General features: G+C 32.4%; 1 pseudogene; it reads left to right on the top strand.

The window, feature by feature from the left end:
* Positions 1-1,316: 1,316 nt before the first annotated feature.
* On the top strand, positions 1,317-1,434 carry LOC118600827 (annotated as a pseudogene).
* Positions 1,435-21,142: the final 19,708 nt, after the last annotated feature.

The following is a 21,142-nucleotide window of genomic DNA, read 5'->3' as shown; positions in this document are numbered from 1 at the left end:
TTATCTTAAACCTTTTACTAGAAAAAAAAATACAGTCCTTTTGGCTAGGTAGAGAATAGCTTGGAAAACGGAAAGTGGTTGGAAAGAGGATATGCTTGAGGAGGTTGCTGAAAATCTACAAAGTACAAAGGATGAAGCATTAATTTTGAAGAATGAGACATCAGAGAGCCATGGCCAATGGCATACAGAGTTTGCCATTTGTGAGTTCTGTCTTGCCAAAGCAGACAAGACTTTGCCAAACTTCTTTTCTGGCTAGAAAGCTCACTGATTCACCCACATGCTCACCTCCTACTTAGTCTTTAACACACTTCTGGGAGAAAGCATTCATGGACAATCCCCATAACTATGACTCTCAGTCTATAGCAGACACACCCAGTCCTCTATATTTTCTGAGTCCTTCTGCAGCAATCCAGTGGCACATGCATTTTAGAGTAGATATCTCTGTTAATCATTTTTTTACACTAAGCTAGTGAGCATCTTAAAGAAAGGGCCTGTGAATTGTCTTGTAGTTCTCTTTTTAATACCAAGCTTTATAGGTTACAGTAGACATTTACTGAATTAATAAATAAAAGGACTGAAAAAGTAATTGTAGTAAATATGAGATATCAGAAAGTTAATATAATTGGAATTATTACTTTCTTTTTAATCTTTTTCAGCTTTGATTGTCTTTCTACTATTTTGCCTCAATAATTTGAGATAGTGCTTTCTTTAATAATTAAGTGTACAAAATGAATTGTTAATTTTTATTTAATAAGACATATATTGTGTGTTAAGTACTACATCATCAAAAACCTGACATAGGTTCAGGTATGAAAAATTAATTAAATTTTATCTCATAAAAGCTGATTAATTTTTTCCCTATACAATGTAGTTATGTTAGAAGACAGCTTACACTGAAATAGTGCTGATGATTTTCAGTTAGCTGAAGTATAACAGAATGAAATGAAAATTTAAAATGATAATTCATTCCATTATTATTAAATTAAAATTAGGAAAAAATTACATTTTACAAATAATTAGCAGATACATCATATTTCACATATTTCAGCTTATATTCTTTAATACTTTAAAGTATAAAACTAGGAAGTGATTCAATTCATTGTTTTTTTGTTATCTAAAATCTGGTTAACTGCATTAACTTTATTTAAAGAAGATCAATTTTGTCAATTATGAATAAACCCTTGGCTGGCATTAGCATTTATTTTACAGTGACAGAGTGAAATGAGCACCATTTCTAATATATCACTGTTTCATACACTATTTAGTGCTACCCAATTAAAGACTGCTAATGTCAATTTAATAATATTCATCTTCTTGTCTACAGCCATGCTACCCTGAACATGCCGATCCTGTCTGATCTTGGAAGCTAAGTAGGGTCGGGCCTGGCTAGTACTTGGATGGGAGACCACCTAAGAAGATCGAGTGCTGTAGGGGTAAAAATAAAGAAAATAATAATAATAATAATAATAATAATAATAATAATAATATCTTCTAATAATTAAAGAAAAATATGCTTATTATAGAACTCTTATAACTAAAGTGTGAACAATGAAATATAAAGCCACCCTGTGTTTTGGAGAGAAGATAAATTAGTGTTTTAGAAAATGTAGCAATATACAACAAAAGAGTTTAAATTTCTGGTGGGAGGTTGGAAATAAATAGGTAGATCGCAGAGGATTTTTATGGCATTGAAAATACTTGTATGATAGTATACTGATGGGTATATAGCATTATACATTTGTCCCAATCCATAGAATATATAATGCCAAAAGTGAACCCTAATGAAAACTATGGACGTTGGGTAATTATGGCATATCAATGTTAGGTTTAAAAGTACCATGCTAGTGAGTAATGTTCATAATGGGGAGGCTATGCACTTGTGGGGGCAAAAGGTGTATGGGAAACCTCTTTACTTCCCTCTTAATTTTGTTACAAACCTAAAACTGCTTTAAAAATACAATCTTAAAACAATTATTGATGGAGTTATTTTTTATAATGCCAGAGCTTAGAAGATGTGTTTGTATTTTCATCCACCCAAAATAACATTGAAGTAGCAAAATCTTAAGAATTATGTGGTATACTGAAAAGATTTAAAAACAAAAACCATTAAAAAAAATGCTCTCTGGAGGAGAGATTAAATCTTTAAAAGAGATGGAGTATATGATATCATTTTAACATTTAAACCAAAACAAAGGAAAACTTCAAGTTAAAAATTACACAGAAGATGGAATCCAAGGAGATGGGGTTGGTTTTTCTCAGTCTCTATTGATGCCATTAGGAGATCTTGTTGGCTTCAGAACAAGATAACAACATTCAGGATCTAGTCACTTCTCACTGCCTCCATGGGAACTCCCCTGATCTGAATCACCACATCTCTCACCTGGGTAATTACAATAAGCAGGTCTTCCTGCTTTTTCTGTTGAACCTTAGAGTTATCTTATAGCTTCAGGATGATGCTACTAAAACCAGATTATGTTGTTTCTGTGTCCAAAGCCCATGAGTTCCTGCATCTCTCTAACTAGAAACCGCATTTATTGAATGGCTTCTGAGGCCCTAACCCACAAGCTCAACCCTGTTGATTTCAGCAATAGAAGACAGCATATAATTTTATATAACTGTATCTGTGAAACTTGAAAGAGAACTGTGTAAGGATAAAGAGTAAACAGGTACCCATTTAAATAGAGAAAAGAATTTTATTATCTGAGGAAGGAAAGAATATCCAAAAGGCCTACTATGTAACTAAATGTTTAAAAGCATAATTCACAGTGTGGGGTATGGATTAGTTACTGAATTACTAAGTTACTAAAGTAATTTTTCCCTTATATTGAATTCAGGTTTAATTGCCTGCTGGGGAAAAAAACCTAGGTAATATGTCTTAGCCAAAAATACGTGAAGACTATGGTGAGTTACCACTGCATACCAAAATGAGTATACTATTGCCTAAGAGAGTACACATATCAGACAAATATAAAGATTTCATATAGAAGAAATAGACTCTCATACACTGGTGGTGGAAATGTAAAACAATGCATTTTAGAAAACATTTTAAAAATAAAGTTAGATCACATTTTTAGGGTTTTTTTTTTCATAAAAATCCATGCAATTTGCTTTTCCCTAATAACATGAATAAAAGTTGATGTATTTCTCTGTTTATATTGTTTTAATCATACATTAATATCTTATGCTTCCACACGTTATAATTTATATATAAATGGTTACCAGTTTCACAGTATAATTTGTGCAAAAGATCTATGTATGGTGATGTTTATTTAAAAAAAAAAAAACTCAATAAAAATGATATTATTTGAATAATGCACTTCATAAAGAATCAAAACAATTAAACTATTCTAGCATTTGGCCAAATGTCAATGATGAATAACCTTACATTTAAAAAATAACAATTTTTAAAATCAATTAGCCTTTAGCTAGTGAATTTAAGGATAATACAACAAAGTGACTCCTTTAGTCTCAAAAGAACAGAAAGGGCTCTGCCTTCATGTACCAGAGAATCCCATTCTACAGAAACAAAAATTTGCATCCAATCCAGCTGTGCCAACATCTGTCAAAGAAAAATGGCAATTAATAAAAAATTATGCAAGATAAATAGATAGCAGTACCAAGAGAAATCCTCTTTTGCTGAGTATTGTAATAGTTTTACTGACTGCTCTTATTTCTTGACTTAAATAATTACTGTTTAAAATATACGAATATACCATATTTTCTTCCTAATTTTTAACACATATCAATCTGCAAAATTGTTGCTTAACCCAAATTCTATCTTAGTACGAGTAATATTTGTAAAAGTAACATGAATATCATGCACAAACAAAATAAACTGTGTGTTCTAAATAATAGAATTCTTATTCCTAAAGAAACATATTCAGTAGCAAAAATAATATATCAGAAATTGCATTCATTTCAAATAACACTGAATCTGAGATAATGCTAATAGTTTCAAATAGAAACATAAAATTATTTTTTAAATACATATAGTCATGTGTAAACAATACATATGCTTGTTTAGAAGGAAGAGGAAAGGAGAAAAGAAGTTTTGCTTACATAGACTAGTGATCATGGTTTTCATTCTTGAATTTACTATTAAACCACAGAGTAATTTTTATCTTCTTTATACTTGCAGGTTTCTGATAACCTTATATTGCTTGTCTTTAAGGTCAGCTACTCTGAATTAGTCTTTAAATATATAGTGAAATGGAATGTAATATTTAATATATACTTAGCAAGAGATGGTCTTTAATAAAAACTTATTTATCATTAAATAAATTATTAAGCTACATAATCAACCTAAAATGTCTTAATGCCAAGAACCTATTCAGCTGGCTTAAACGTTACTCTGCAACCCAAAATATAGGAGAGATAAGGGCAATTCTTATCAATTTTAAAAGTATCAATGTGTCACTGTATCCAACATGGCACATTTATATTTTTCAATATTTAAGACAATGCACTATCCATTGACACTGTAAAGTTAATGCAAGGGTCTGAATGTATTCTATGGCCTACAATCACTACACCTCTAGTTTACTACTATTCAGCAATAGGGATAAGACTAATATAAATAAAACTCTGCAAACTTTTTGATTTTTCTGTGACTTCCTGGGCCATTACTGTGATCTATGTATAGACAAAATAATAGACCAAGTCTTTGTGGTCAATAGTAAAGACCTCAGCATGTTACATAATAATAGCAGTTCATAGCTTTTTTATAACATATTTATTTTAAATTAATATTCATTAGCTTCTGAAACCTTGACACCTAAAAAAAGTGGATGCAAAAGTCAGTTGTAAATAAATCCCATTATGTCCTTAATAGAATACTCACGTTCACTAATGCAAAAAAAAAAAAAAAAAAAGTGAGGTGAGAAATATGCTAGGTTTTAACCATTTTCAAGTGGACATTATGCAGATAAATAGCCTGAATTTTATTCTGAGAAATTAGTTAGTGCACTTAAGCTATAGCTTCCAACCATAAATAGGCAATAAAGTGTCCTAGAAAGAAAATGAGAATGTATAATCATTTTTGTTTAGTATAACAAAACATCAGTGCCTCATGCCTCTTGAAGTAACTGCTAATCAGTAATGATGAAGACAAAAATTATAAATTTTAAGTGCACTAATGTTAACTATACCCTGATATTCATCTTTTATTTAGGATATTTATCCAAGTAAATAAAGTAAATTTTAATCAAAGTAAAATATATGATTATTATTATTTATTGAGACTGAAAACTTGAGTAAAATTGTCGGTCTTCAAATAACCTTACTAAACCTCATCTCCCTCAAATATGATATTAGTTTTTTGTCAAGATTCTGACAATTAAAAAAAATATGTATTTAAGTGTTTACATATTTATTAGCATATATAAGACAATAGGCATCATACAACAAATATCATAATTATTGCTAATACACTAATAATTATTACTATAAATAGTAATAGTAGTATACTTTGCAGTTATGTTTTCATAGATTTGGAATGTCTTAACAAAGGGTCTAAGTTCCTTTTTGATGTTTGACCATTGACTTCTTTTAAAGTCTTTCCTACATTTTCCTTTTGGCACCACATTAGACAGGTTAATAAGAAAGCCTTTGCATGTGTGTGTCTCTTCCTTTGACATTAATAAGAAATTTAAATTTCCCAAGAACGGGAACATGTTCCTAGTCCAACCCCGCTTGACTCTAAAGGTCCAACTCACTCCATCTAGTTTGCCCATGTGAGCACAAACCTGCTTGTACCTGATCAGCTCTCTCCAAGCATGCCTTGTGTGAGTAATAAACTTTCTTTCACATTGTCTTGATGTGTGGAATGCCATCAAACTTGACATTTCAATCAAATTTCAAGTGTCAGTCCATTGTGCTTCCATGGGGTGACCAAAAAGATGATTGGCATATTTAGGAGGATTTTCTAAGTTGCGACCACCACTTGTTTGAAATTTTTATTTTCTGGCTCTTGGCTTACTTTGCACATAGTATGCAGAATGACTCAGCTGTTTGCCGAAAAGCTTGCATTTTTCATTGTGCTGTACTGTCATGTATTCATTGAGTCCTACGGAGCCTCTTTAAAAATTTAACTGATTTAAACCAGAAATTTTAATGTTTCACATTTAAGGACATTAGCACAGGATTGGGGCCCTCCTTAAAATATTCCTTGGTCACGTCTCTCAGCTCAGAACTGTCTCTGTGACATCTAATGAATTGTGTGTCTATGATGGATGCGAGGCTCTGGATAGGACTCTTATTCTGTAATTGTGTAATCAATTGGCTGTGTGTCTCAGCTAGCTAGGTATTGGCCTCCATTCTATGGAGTCATCAGGAAAAAGACTCTTATACCTTATGCAATATATGAGCCCATCAGAAGATTAGTCATGGAAAAGCAAAGAGAGAGAGAGAGAGAGATTGAGAGAACCAGTTCTTTCCAGACACCCAGGTATGACACTCCATTAACGCTCCTGCAAAGAATTCACTCTCACACAGAATATGCAAACACTCATCTTTACACTTACTGAAAGGGGTTGGGCTATTGTCCTACATACTGTTTAGGGCCTGCCATTTCAGTAAAATACTTAAGCATCGAATGGTCCACTGAGAGCTGCTTCGTTCCTGATCTAGTTGAATGGTAACTCCTAATATTGTAAGCACCAACCACTGTCAAGTAGGCCTAAAATCTATTAGGTCTCTTTGGCTTCTGGAAGCAACATATTTCCCATTTACATATGTTACCAAGAACTGTTTATGTGGCTACCTACAAATCATTTTACTTTGAACATGGCCCTTTAAAACAGAAGACCCAAGAATCAGCACAGATAGCCGCCCTGCTGGCACATCCTTTAGTACCTCTTGGAGACTCTCCTATTGAGAAAATGCCTGACTACCTTCTATGCTTTTTTGGGTCTCTGGACAACTTTTGATGGCTACCAGTTGCTTATCCTGCAAAAGTCTGCTTGATTTGGTCCTGCATTACATGATATTGGAGCAACAACTGCTAATTGCATATTAGACCATCTTAGACACTGAGGATCTCACAGGACTTGAACCTGTGACAAATTTCAGCAGCTGCTCACTACAATGTGGGGTGTGGTAACAGCACACCATAAGTTCAGTACAGTCATCAAGCTTCCTTACTGAAATGGAGATTGCACCTACAGAATAGAGCCAAATCTGTGTTCTCTGGCTTAGTCTGTCTAGAGGCAAAGACAGTCTCTCCTGCCCTTAGTCCCTTGCCAGTTACCACAGTGCTATAGGTGGTCACTTCCTAGACTCTTTGACTACCTGGGGAATCCCTTAGGATCAATTAAGTGAACAGTAAATGAGTTCATATACTTTAAAGACAGAAGTACCACAATCATACATGATATAGCTCACTAGAGAACTGCTTTTTATCTGTGAACAGGAACATTCTTATAAAGGGTGGAACCCAAGATTCAGCACAATGAGCCAAACTCCAGGTGGTCTTATTGGCATTGGAGGAGGCCTTGGCTAACAAGTGACCAAAATTATACATCTTAACAATCTCATAGACCATTCTCAAAGGCTTAGTCATTTTGTCTGTACAATGACATCAAAAGAATTCCTCATTCAAGGCCACCTTTTTGGGGGTAAAGGACTTTGGGAATTCCATGACTCCTAGACTGCAAAAACTTAAATGAAGATCTCACCTGTCTCTGCCCACATCAAGGCATAATTTATTGCTACAGCTTATATAACAATATATAAATAGTTGGTTCAAAATTTTATCCCCCAACGGTTATTGGTTTTATTGTCCTTCTGAACTCATTTATTACTTCATCTCATATTTCTACCTTTATTTTGACTTGCACTAGAGGCTAAATATATCCTCTTGAGCTCCTGCCTCTCAACAAACCACAGTAATCTTGTTCCCAAATGTACTATATTCTTGTCAATTGCTCTATTCTGCTAACCAAATTGTGGGAATCTGGTGCTGCCTTTGGATCATGATATTATACAATAAAAATTTTGTAAAATGTTGCAACTCAAGAACCATTCCAAAATAATCTCCAAATATATTATTCAAACCACTACCACCATCGAAGCTCTAAATGAGGAATAACACTTTTTAACAACTATGGTTGATTGCTGATAATGGTCTAGCATTAGACTATCTACCGGCCAGCTACACCTTGGAAATAACAATACTAAAATTAAGTTTTACATTGATTAGATACATGGAATTTTGATACACTAAACTTTTTACCACTGTGGATAAACAACACAGCCAAAGTTGCTCAGATGACCTAACAAATGAGATAAAAGGTTAAGGTTCATAATAGAACTTAGATATTTGACCATATGACTTGAACACCCATAGACATCTGCTGGCTATCCTCAAATATTTAGGGTGATTGAATGCATATGGTCTTCCAAGACCTTCTCATTTTCATTATAGATGTTTGCACAACATAGTTCTAAATCTATACTTAGATTAAGCTTCAGTTGCATGAGATATGTCAGTTGTAAATCAAACATCAGGAGGTGAAGTATAATAGTTGACTCCATTATTGATATTTGACCACTGACTTATTTTTATGCCTCATTCTCCTTTTCTTTTTTTTTTTTTTTTTTGCCATTATATCTGGACAGGCTGATTATAAATCACAAGCACAACCTTTTTTGTTGTTGTTGTTATTGATACACACAGGGAATTTAAATCTTTCACACTTGGGAACTTTTCCCTAATTTCACTATACAGCCCAACCTACAACTCTGCTTTGCTCAAGTCAGTCCAGATCTGCTAGCTCCCATCTATGTCTATCCCAGCTATGTCTTTCTCATTTGGGTAGTAAACTATCTCTCAAATTATCTTGGTATGTACAGTGTCATCCACCTTTATATCTGAACCAACTTTCAGGTAATGTCCCTTTGGATTCAATGGGTCCATTGAAGTTGGGAAAAACATTATATACTATCCAATGGAATCACCATTCTAGATTAGTAATCCCCAAAGAATATTTCACACAACATGGATTTTTAGACAAATTTTCAGGATAAACAAATTACCAAGACAAATATCTTTAGGAAACACAGAAGCAAACATAATTAAACATGTTTCAAAAATGCAAGTCTTCCCATAGCTTTTACTACTCTAATGTTATTTATAAATTGCTAAGATAGGCATATATAGTGCAGGATTTCATGAATACATTTTTTCATAAAATCGAGACTGATATTCCATTAAGACCTTTTACTATGACCTTAAGGTGATTATGAAAATGTCTATTTTGTTTGTTCATTGCCAAGCTATACCAAATATGTGTATGTGTGTGTTCGTGCATTAATAATGTATATGCATTCATATTATAAATAGCCATGCATATGTAATATATAATAAAATCATACATGCATATATATATAATACACATACAAAGTGTGTAATATGTATGTATGTAACATAATAAATATATGACTATATATTGCCCTTTTGTGGAACTATATTCAGTGGACAATGGCTTAAATTAAATCTTTAAACATATTTTAAGAAATACTGTTCTTTTATGATTAATGATCCTGTGTATTAATATTTTTCTCAAACACAAAAGACTAGTTTTCAGAAGATGATATTTACTTTGAACTGAAATTTTCCTTTTGACATCTTCTAACCACTTCTACATTTTTCTGTGTTGCATAGTAAATGCCTTTTTATGACAGTTTGTTTAATATGTCTATAGCTATGACTTAAAGGACACATAATCCTAGATAATCACAATGATCAAGATGATAATAAACAATCTTTGAACAAATTTTAAAAAACTCTACTACATTAGCAATCTTGAGAGATTTTAAAACACTGAAACTCATATCCTATAAACTTCTTTTTAGTTCTACATAATCCTGGTATCTTGTCCAAATACACATTAAAATGCAGAAATATTTCAGATTCCTAAACAACATTTGTTACACATCCTTTCTACATAACAATTTCATTTTAACTTTCCTCTTAGTGAGTAATAGTGTCCCAGTGAAGATAAGTTTCCATTGACCATGTTACTTAGTAATTTGAAAACCAGAAAGTTCAACGTACCAACATGACAATAGAAAACTTAATTTTAGTATTTTTATTTTTATGGCTTAATAGTACATTTTTTATTATTAAGGAACATCATGTGTATATATAGACTTCACATTGCCTGGAACTTATAAGACATTAGAAAGTTGTTAAATGTTAATGTCCTTCCTGTTACACTTCACATTTGTTATATGATTCTAGAGGTACAAAAGAATCTGGGGAAAATTTATCACCCAGTGTAAGCATCATTCTAAATTAACAATCTCAAAAGATTGTCCCAAATAAACTAGTTTTCTATAATTTTACAGGGAAAAAAATTAGTTCCTTGTTAGAATTTGTCCATTGACATTTTCATTTCTAATTGTGCTTTTCATATTGTTCCAATTTTATCAAGCATTAATTTTTCAATTGCTCTTATTATATTTTGCACTTTTAACTTTTTCATAACAGATCGCCCTAAAATCAGTGAGAGCATCAAGGAAAAATTTCCCTTCACTTTTCAGTTTATATGCTTGCCAGACTTCCCTAAAGACTAATCTGTTGATACATGTACTTTTTGTTTGTTTGTTTCAAATAGATTTATTTGTTCCCTGCAATCTGGCTTAAAATTTTAACACTTTCTGAGAATCTTTGTGCTGAATTGCCTCTGTCAACTCATTGCCCCCTCCAGTGCTCTCCATTGCATTTTGGGGAGAAGCCTGAAGCTACATTTCCCAGAATTTTGTCTCTTACAGTCAGCCACTGAGAGGCATTTCATCAAATACTGGAAAGTGGAAGAGAAATAAAAGCCAATATCCTGTGATGGCAAATTCAGTTTAGAACATCAGTAGCAGCTTCCCTTGACTTTGGACTCCTACTGAGAAACACCTGGTTCATTGAGGCAATTGAAATGAGATTTGCTGAGAGCAGACTGCTCAGAACATCAGCAACAACTTCTCTTGAATTCTGGGAGTTTTAATGAGAATCATTCACTTCGATGCTATAGATAGTTGGGTTCATTGGCTGCAGAAACTTGAGCTACTCATACTTTGGTATTTCCTGAAAGCAGTCTACTGTTCTTTTCTCTTTCCATCCTTCCATGGTTTGTGTAAATTCTAATTTTCTATGTTAAATCATTCTTAAAATGACTTTTTTTTTCTGATTGAATTCTGACAAAGTTATCAGTCGTTTCCTAATGTGAAATAAAATAGGTTGAATTTTTTTCTTTCCCAGATCTTCCCAGAATTTAAAATTTTTAACAGGATTATCCTCTTGAAGCTACTTTTTTTCTCCTTTATTCCATGACCACCTCCTTCTCTTTTAAACATTCTTCCTGACACAGTTAAGTTCTCAAAAATAAGGTCAGTGAAACATCTATGTATTCCATATGAGTATGATTCCTTAACAGTGGTCCCCAAACTTTTTGGCACCAAGGAGCAGTGCCTGATGTTCTGAGGTAGATCAGATGCAGTGATGCCAGTGCTGGGGAGCAGCTGCAAATACAGATTAAACTTTGTTTGCTTGCTTACCTACCACTCACCTGCAAGCTGTGGGGCAAGGTTCTTAGTAGGCAACAGACCAGTGAGTGCCAGTCTACAGCCTGGGGTCTGGACACACCTGTAATGTTGTGCTTTGGCTTCTCTCCTTTTTCTCCCTCATGAAGGCAGGTTTTACTAGAAATTTATGTTAAATGTTCTTTTCAAATGTCTCAATTGAATCATCTTATACATGAGCTAATGAAATAAAAACCACAAGGGTTTTGGACACAAATGAGTATAAAGTCTGCATATAACTTTTATAATTATATGACCTTAAAAATAAGTAACTTTAAATAAATATTTTTGTTTAAAAAATAATAGGAATAATATTCACCTCATAATCTTGTTTGAGTAAATAAAAATATGTTACATTAGTAGTGAACTGTTTGGCATGTAATAGTTTTAATAAAATGTACCTCTTCTTATATGTCTATTGGCCATCTGTATTTCCTTTTTGGAGAACTGTCTGTTCAGGTCCTCTTCCCATTTTTCTATTGGATTGTTTATTTTTGGTATTGAGTTATATGAGTTCTTTATAAATTTTAGATTTTAAACCCTTATCAGATGTATCATTGGCAAATATTTTCTACCATTCAGTGGGTTTTATTTTTGTTTGATTGATGATTTCCTTTGCTATGCAGAAAACATTTTTAGTTCAATATGTAGTCTCACTTGTTTATTTTTTATTTTGTTTCCCTTGCCTGAGGAGATATATCAGAAAAAATATTACTAAGAGCAATGTCAGAGAGTTTATTGCCTATGTTTCCTTCTAGGAGTTTTATGGTTTTGGGTCTTACATTTAAGTCTTTGATCTATTTTGAGTTTATTCTTTTATATGGTGTAAGAAGGGGGTCCGGTATCATTTTTTTTTTTTTGTATATGTCTGCCTAGTTTTCCCAACACCACTTACTGAATAGATTCTTTACCTCATTGTATATTCTTGCCTCCTTTGTAATAGATTAAATGTCCACAGAGATGTGGGTTGTTCCTGAGCTCTCTATTCTGTTCCATTGATCTATGCATCTGTTTTCATGTCAGTACCATGCTGTTCTGATTACTATAGACTTGTTGTATGGTTTGATATCAGGTAGTGTGCTAGCTCCACTTTTCTTCTTTCTCAAAATTGCCATGGTTATTGAAAATGTTCAACATTATGAATTATCAGAAAAATGCAAATTAAAACCACCAAGAGATATAATTTTGTACCTGGCTTTTATCAATAAATCAAAAAAAACATCAAGCATTGAGGATTTAGAGTAAAGGAAACCCTTTTGCACTGATGGTAGAATTGTAAATTGGTGTAGCCACTATAGAAAACAGTTTGGAGGGTCCTCAAAAGATTAAAAATAGAACTACTTTATGACCCAGCAATTCTACTGCTAGGCATTTATCTGAAGAAATCCAAAACACTGATTTAAAAAGACATACGCATCCCTATGTTTACTGCAGTGTTATTTACAATCGCCAAGATATGGAAGCAACCTAAGTGCCCATCAATAGACAGTCGGATAAAGATGTGGTAAGTATATATAATGGAATATTACTCAGCCATAAAAATGAAATCTTACCATTCATGACAAACATAAATAGACCTAGAGTTTATTATGCTAAATAAGTCAGAGAAAGACAAATACCATATGTTTCATTTATATGTGGAATCTAAAGATTAAAATAAATGAACAAACACAACAGAAATAAACTCATATATATTGAGAATAAACTGATGGTTGTCAGATGGGAGGGGGTTGAAAAAATAAAGGGATTAAGAAATACAAATTTGTAGCTATGAAATATTCATGGGCATGTAAAGTGCAGCAGAGGGAATATCTTCAAGAATATTTTAATAACTATATATAGTGCCAGGGGTTACTAGACTAATCAGAGGGGATCACTTATAAATTACGTAACTGTCTAACCACTATCATGTACATCTGAAACTGATATAAAGTAATACTAAAGGTCAACTCTAACTGAAAAAATAATTTAAAAAATGGAAATTATTTGAAGAGAAAATTATGTACCTCTTTTTACTTATATTTAACAGCATTAAAATAATCTTGTTAGTATTTCATAGATATTTATTTTTTAATTAAGGAAGAACAAAGCACTTTTTGGACAGATCGCATTTTATAAATATCTTTCCTTTTTCATAGTTCAAATCTTTTAAAATTCTGTTTATACCTATCGCTTTACAATCTGTAAAGGATGTGACACACATGTACTGATGGCTCTTTAACTATACCTTGAAGTTAAGACTGAAAAAACATTTACAATATACTTTAATTATTCATAGTTTTTGTAAAATTTCCAAATATATAATATCTAACATTGAAAGGTCACATTTTTTACTCTAACAATTCATAAATTTAGCGAAAGTCATAAAAAGCAGTTGCTGCTTTTGTGAATCTCACAAACCATAAAAAATTTTTTTTTATTACAATCAGAGTGTTTCTAAATTGGACTCAGTACTCTGTTAACTAGTAATACTTTTTTGAAATCTATATAATTGACATTAAGAATAATTTTGACCAAACTGATTATATTTGTTCTTCACAAAGTTTCAGTTCTTACAAATTATGGAAGTGTGCATCCACCAACCTAATTTGGATTAAAAGTATATCATAAATATTAATTATTTATTATAGTTATTATCAGGAAAGTTCATTTTAAACATGCAAACTGTTTTTATATTTTATTGACACATTAACCTGATTATATTATATTAAGTTCATTTCAAAAGATAAAAGCATCTAATTAATATTATTTTTAAGGTGAACAATATTTAACAATAAGCCTCTATAATTAGTACCTTTGTCACTTATGCGATGGTTTACTAAATTTGAAAGCTAATGTTATAATGAACTCCGATAATGACACAGCAGATGCATAAATGAAATCTGAGATGAATAACTGATGACATTATGGAAAATTGCTATTTAGTCAACATTCATTGAATCATATTTTTAGTCTACACCTGTGCTAGCAGGATTTCAAAAATAAAGATTAATTAAGTCAAGTTGAGAGTCTTATGCCTGTTCATTAACCCAATATTGACAGATAAAAGAAATGTTTTATAAGAAATGGAGGTTCATAAGAATCTAAACTAGTCTGTACTATGGTGTGACTGACACTTAGTGATCAACAAATTCTCCCCTATATGACACAGCTTTCCTTCCATTTAAATTGGGGTCGTGTTTTGTCAGTTGATGGAGAACAGAAATAATATGCATCGCTTCTGCTTTGAGCACTTAAAGGCTATTAATGCCTCCTCCACCATTCTCTTTTCTTGCTATATCAAATGTGGAATCTTTAAACTTCTGTGACAGCATAAAATGATGGAGAGAGTCTGGATGCCAAATGACTTGATAGAGAAGATTTCTGCTAACTCATATTGAAATCTGAGACAATATAACATTAATTTCTATTGTGTAGGTCACTGATGTAAAGTTTTGCATTTTGTAGTTGTCAGTGCATATTTTCTTAAATACAGATAATTAAAATAAAATAAAAACACATAGCTAAAATTTAGACCACTCCTAGGAAATGTATGTAAACTTTTGTTACTGACTCCGTGTTCCTAAGGAGCTGAAACCAGTCAGAAGCAAAAAATGATCATAATATGAACATTCAGTAGCATTTGTTAACTAAATATAGAATGTGCTTATGTTACATTTAACTCTAGTTTATTTGTTTGATAAGATATGAAGAACGTAAAATTCTCTCAACACAAAACCCTCACAGAAATATGACAATATAGTAGCTCTCCCTCCCTTCATTCATAGGAAATACATTCCAAGATCCCTGATGGAGGCCTTAAACTGCAAACAGTACTAAATCTTATATATATTATGTTTTTTTTCCTGCACATACATATCTCTTCCCTTAAAGGAAGCACTTTTCGCTTCTCTTTGACATATATGAATTGCCAGCATGACTATTTTTATGCTTCATGGCCATTATTAATTAAATAAGAGTTACTCAAACACAAAAACTAGGGCACAGTGATCTGATAACCCAGAAGAATACTAAGCTACTCATGGGAGGGAAGCCTATACAACATGAATACCCTAGACAAAGAGACAATTCATGTTCAGGGCAGGATGGAGCAGGTCAGTGTAATATTCGTCACATGATGCACAATGGGGTACAATTTAAAACTTATGAATTATTTGTTTCTGGAATTTTTAATTTAATATTTTCAGACTAGTTCAATTGTAAGTAATTAAAACTATTGAAAGTGAAGCCTTGGATAAGGGAGAACTGTTATACAGATTCTCAGGAATTCATTACATGTTGTTTTAAACATTCCCTGAAAACAAAGGAACAGGACAGCATATATGAGGTGGCATCTAGTATGATCATGGAAGCAGCATCAGCTTTGTTTGAACTATAGGATTTTAATGATAAAAAAATACATAATGTTTTTTCATCTAATGTAGCACATATTTTATGCATGAGTACTCAAATTAAAAAAAAAAAAGTAGCATCCAGTGTGAATAGATTTGTTTTACCAAACTCTCCCTACTTCCACCAATTTCCCAGACCTTGGCAACCACCATTCAACTCACTGTTTCTATGGGTTAGATTTTTTGTTTTTTAGATTCTACATAAGTGATGCCATGCCATACAGTATTTGTCTCTGTCTGGCTTATTTCACTTAGCATAATGATCTCCATTTTCATCCATATTGTAGCAAAAGACAGGATTTCATTCCTTAAGGCTGAATAATATTTCATTGGGTATGTGTATCACATTTTCTTTATATATTCATCTGTCAATGAACATTCATGTTACTTCTATACCTTGACTATTGTGTATAATCTTGCAGTAAACATAACAGTACAAGTGTCACTTTAAGATAATTATTTTGTCTTCTTTGATTATATATCAAGAAGCGGGTGGTGATTCTATTTTTAATTTTTTGAGGAATCTCCAGCCTGTTTTCCACAGTGATTGTATCATTTTATATTACTACCAAGAGTGTACAAGAGTTCCCTTTTCCTCACCAGATGTTGTGACCTTTTGTCTTTTTGATGATAGACATCCTAGCAGGTATGAGGCGATGATATCTCATTGTGGTTTTAAATTGCCTTTCTGTGATGATTAGTGATGTTGAGCACCTTTTTTGAGTAACTGCTAACCATTTTTCTGTCTTCTTCGGAAAAAAAAGAAGGTGCTTTTTTCATTTTTTAAAACTTGGTTGTTTTTATTTTAATTTTTGCCTTTGCTCTTGTCAAATCCAAAAAAAAATATATTGTCAAGACTAGCAAGGAGTTTACCCTTTATGTTCTGTTCTGGAGTTTTATAGTTTTCAATTTTACATTCAAAACTGTTATCCATTATGACTTGACTTTTGTGTATGGTGTAAGATGGAAAGTTCTGTTTCATTTTTTTGCATGTGGATATCCAGTTTTCCCAATAGCATTTGTTGAAAAATTATCTTTTCCTCATTTCACATTCTTGGCTAATTCATTATAAATTAATTGACTATGTATGCATGGGTTTATTTCTGGGATCTCTATTCTGGTTCATTGATGTTTGGGTCTGTTTTTATGTCAGTATCATATTGTTTTTATTTCTAAAACTTTAAATATAGTTTGAAAGCAAGGAGTTTTTTCTTATTTTGTTTGGAATATATTTCCTTGTGTCTTCATTGTCTTTGACTCTCTTCATTTGTTTCTATCCATTAGATAAATCAATCCCCTCTTCTAATCTTCATAGACTGGTCTCATGTAGGAGATGGACCTCCTCCTCAATTAGCCTGGCTTGAGCTCCTGGTTTCATCTCAGACATTAATGAATGTCTAAAACTTTGTTTTTGTTCTTAGTGACTCTCGGTATTTGAAGTTATGCCAAGACTTACCAGTGTCCTCATGGAGAGGATCGTAAAATCAGAGTCAAGTGATACTGACAATATGATATCAAAACTTTTGGGATGCAGCAAAAGTGGTAATAAGAGGGCAGTTTGTATCATTACAGGACTATCTCAAGAAACAAGAAATAAACAGCCAAACATTAAATCTTAGCGAACTTGAAAAATAAAAACAAATGAAACCCAAAGTCAGCAGAAGAAAGGAAATAATAAAAATGAGAGCAGAATAAACAAAAAGACAATAGAAAAAACTAGTGCAAAAAAGGGTTTGTTTGTTTTTTTTAGATGATTAAGAAATTGACAACTCCCTGGCTAGACTCACTAAGGAAAAAAATAGAAAAGACTCAAACAAAACAAGACATGAAAGAGGAGAAGCTATGATGGACACCACAGAAATACAAGTGATCATACAAGAACACTATGAAAGACTATATACCTATATAACCTAGAAAAACTCGACGAGTTCTGGGTAGTATATAACAATCCTAGACTTAATCACAAAGAACTGGAAAACCTAAGTAGGCTGATCAATAGTAAAGAAATTGAAACAACTATAAAAACCTCCCCAAAAGTGAAAGTCCAGAATCAGATTGCTTCATTACTGAATTTTACCAAACATTCAAAGATTTAATACTTAATCTTTCAAATTCTTCCAAAAAATTGAAGAAGCTCCACTTCCAAATTCATTTTACAAGGCCAAAATTACCCTGATACCAAAATCTAGCAAGGATAACACACACACACACACACACACACACACACACACACAACTACAGACTAATATCTCTGAATATAGGTGCAAAAATCCTAAACAAAATACTAGCAAATTGAATACAACATATGAAAAAGATAATTAACCATGATCAAGTGGAGTTCGTTCAAGGGATACAAGGATAGTTCGCCATACATAAATCAATTAATATGATACACCACATAAACAAAATAAACAATAAAAATCATAAAATCATGTCAATAGATGAAAAAAAGCATTTGACAAGATACAGTATCTGTTTACAATTAAAACACTCAATAATATATAGAACGAAAGTACTTCAACATAATATAGGCCATGTATAACAGATCCTTAGATAATATCATATTGATAGTGAAAAACTGAACTTTCTCTCTAAGATCAGTAACAAGAAAAGGATACTCACTCAAACCACTGTTATTCAACTTAGTGCTGGAAGTTGTAGCCAGAACAATCAAGAAAAAGAAAGAAATAAAAGAAATCCAAATTGGGAAGGAAGAAGTAAAATTGTCAGTTTGGGCAGTGACATGATTCTTTATATAGAAAAAGACTTCACACACACACAAAAAAAAAAAAAAAAAAGAAAAGAAAAACTATTAGAAAAAATATACAGCAAAGTCGAAGGATACAAAATTAATATACAAGTCCATGAGTCTCTGTTTGTCATGTTTGTTACTTTTAGTTTAAATTCCACATATAAGTAAAATCATATGGTTCTCAACATTTTCTGACATAAATTGCTTAGAATGATAATCTCTAAATTAATCCATGTTGTTGTCCCCTGATATAATAAAAAATAAATAATATAAAAAATAAAGTTAAAAAAATAATGTACAAAGATCTATTACATTTCTATATACACTAAAAAGGAAATTTCAGAAAAGGAACAAAATGAATTTATTTTACAATTCAACAAAAAGAATTAAATATCTAGGAATAAACAGCAAATAATGTCAAGGACCTATACATTGAACACTATAAGACATTTTTAAAATAAATCGAGGAGGAGACACACAAATAAAGGATATTTTGTATTCACAGATTATAAGAATCAACATAATTAAAATGACTATATTAACAAAAACAATACACAAATTTAATGCAATCCCAATGGAATTTTTTAAAGAAATAGAACAAAAAATCATCAGATTTGTATCTGACTCACAAAGACCCTGAATAGCCAAAAATAGCGCCAAAGGAATCCTGGGGAGCAGGGGGGGTGGAACAAGGCCAGAGGTATCACACTTATCACACTGCCTGACTTCATATTATACTACAAAGCAACAATAATCAAAACAGCATAATAAACACACCATGCAGAAACGAAAGCATTCTCAATAAATGGTTCTGGAAAAGTTGGAAAGCCACATGCAGAAGAATGAAATTAGATTGCTCTCTGTCACCATACATGAAAATTACCTCGAAATGAGCCAAAGACCTAAATATAAGACTTGAAACAATAAAATACATAGATAAAAATAAGTTCTAAACTTATGGATCTTGGATTGAAAGGATTTTATGAATTTGACCCCATAGGCAAGAGAAGTAAAAGCAAAAATGAATGAATGAGACTATATCAATCTAAAATTTTCTGCACAAGGAAAACAACTACAACAATAAAACCAAAAGCAATCAAGAGAATGGAAGAAGATATTTGTAAGCAATACCTTTGATAAGGGGTTTGCCGGAGCCCGCCGGCCTAGGTCGAACAGCACCCAAGATGGGGAGTGAGGATTAAAGAAAAGACAGAGACAAGAAATAGATTCCGGAGGGCTCACAGTCAATACTGCAGCAACCCGAGTTTATTTTGCAACCCATATTTATAACCTACTGAGTACATAAGAAGCAAAACACCTCTAAATAACAACCAATCACGGAAACTCCGTAGCTATTCAAAGAACATTGAGTTTCCCTCCCCCACACCAGGTGCACTTGCTCCTAAGTCAGCAGACTGCACAGCTGGCCAACTTCGCAAAAACATCCTGCTTAACAAACAGTCTCGTTTTTCTCAAAATGGCTCCCGACAGGGGTTACAATTCAAAATATATAAAGAACTCATACAACTCAACCAGTGAAAAACATAGTCTAATTAAAAAGTGGGCAAAGGGCCTGAACAGACACTTCTCCTAAGACAGACAAATGACCAACAGATAAATGAAAGGCCTTGACTTCACTAGCTAAAAAGGAAATGTAAATCAAAACCACAATGAGATGCCACCTCACACTTGTTGGAATGGCTATTATCAATAAAACAAGTAATAACAAGTGTTTGGAGAGATTGTGAGGAAAAAGGAACCCTCATACATTGCTGGGAGAATGTAAACTGGTACAGCCACTATAAATATTGTGTGGAAGCTTCTCAAAAAATTAACAATAAAATTACCATGTGACCCAGCAATCCCTCTATTGGGTATTTACCCCTCAAATTCGAAATCATTTATTCATAAAGATATATGCACCCCGATGTTTATTGCAGCATTATTCATGGTGAGCAAGACATGGGAACAACGAAAGTGTCCTTCAATAGATTATTGGATAAAGAAGATGCAGTCTATATACACAACAGAATATTACTCAGTCAGAAGAAAACGTGAAATATTGCCATTTTCAACAACGTGAATGGATCTTGAAAATATGTTAAACAAAACAAGTAAAACAGAAAAAAATTAGGAACCATATGATTTCATCCATATGTGGATATAAAACTTAAAAACAACAAACAAGACAAACAAACAAAAACTCATAGATACAGAAAACAGTATAGTGGTTACTAGAGAAGAAAAGGAATTAGGAAGAGGTAAACAGAGTAAAAGGGATCAAATATATGGTGACGATGATGGAAGGAGATTTGATATGGGTTGGGGAACACAATGCAATATACAGATGACATATCATAAAATTGTACACTTTAAAGCTATATCATTTTATTAAGCAATGTCACTCCAATAAATTTAATACAATTTT

The sequence above is a fragment of the Rousettus aegyptiacus genome, unplaced genomic scaffold (genome assembly GCF_014176215.1).
Source record: "Rousettus aegyptiacus isolate mRouAeg1 unplaced genomic scaffold, mRouAeg1.p scaffold_m13_p_3, whole genome shotgun sequence".
NCBI lineage: Eukaryota > Metazoa > Chordata > Mammalia > Chiroptera > Pteropodidae > Rousettus > Rousettus aegyptiacus.
This window is presented reverse-complemented; position numbering and strand designations above follow the sequence as displayed.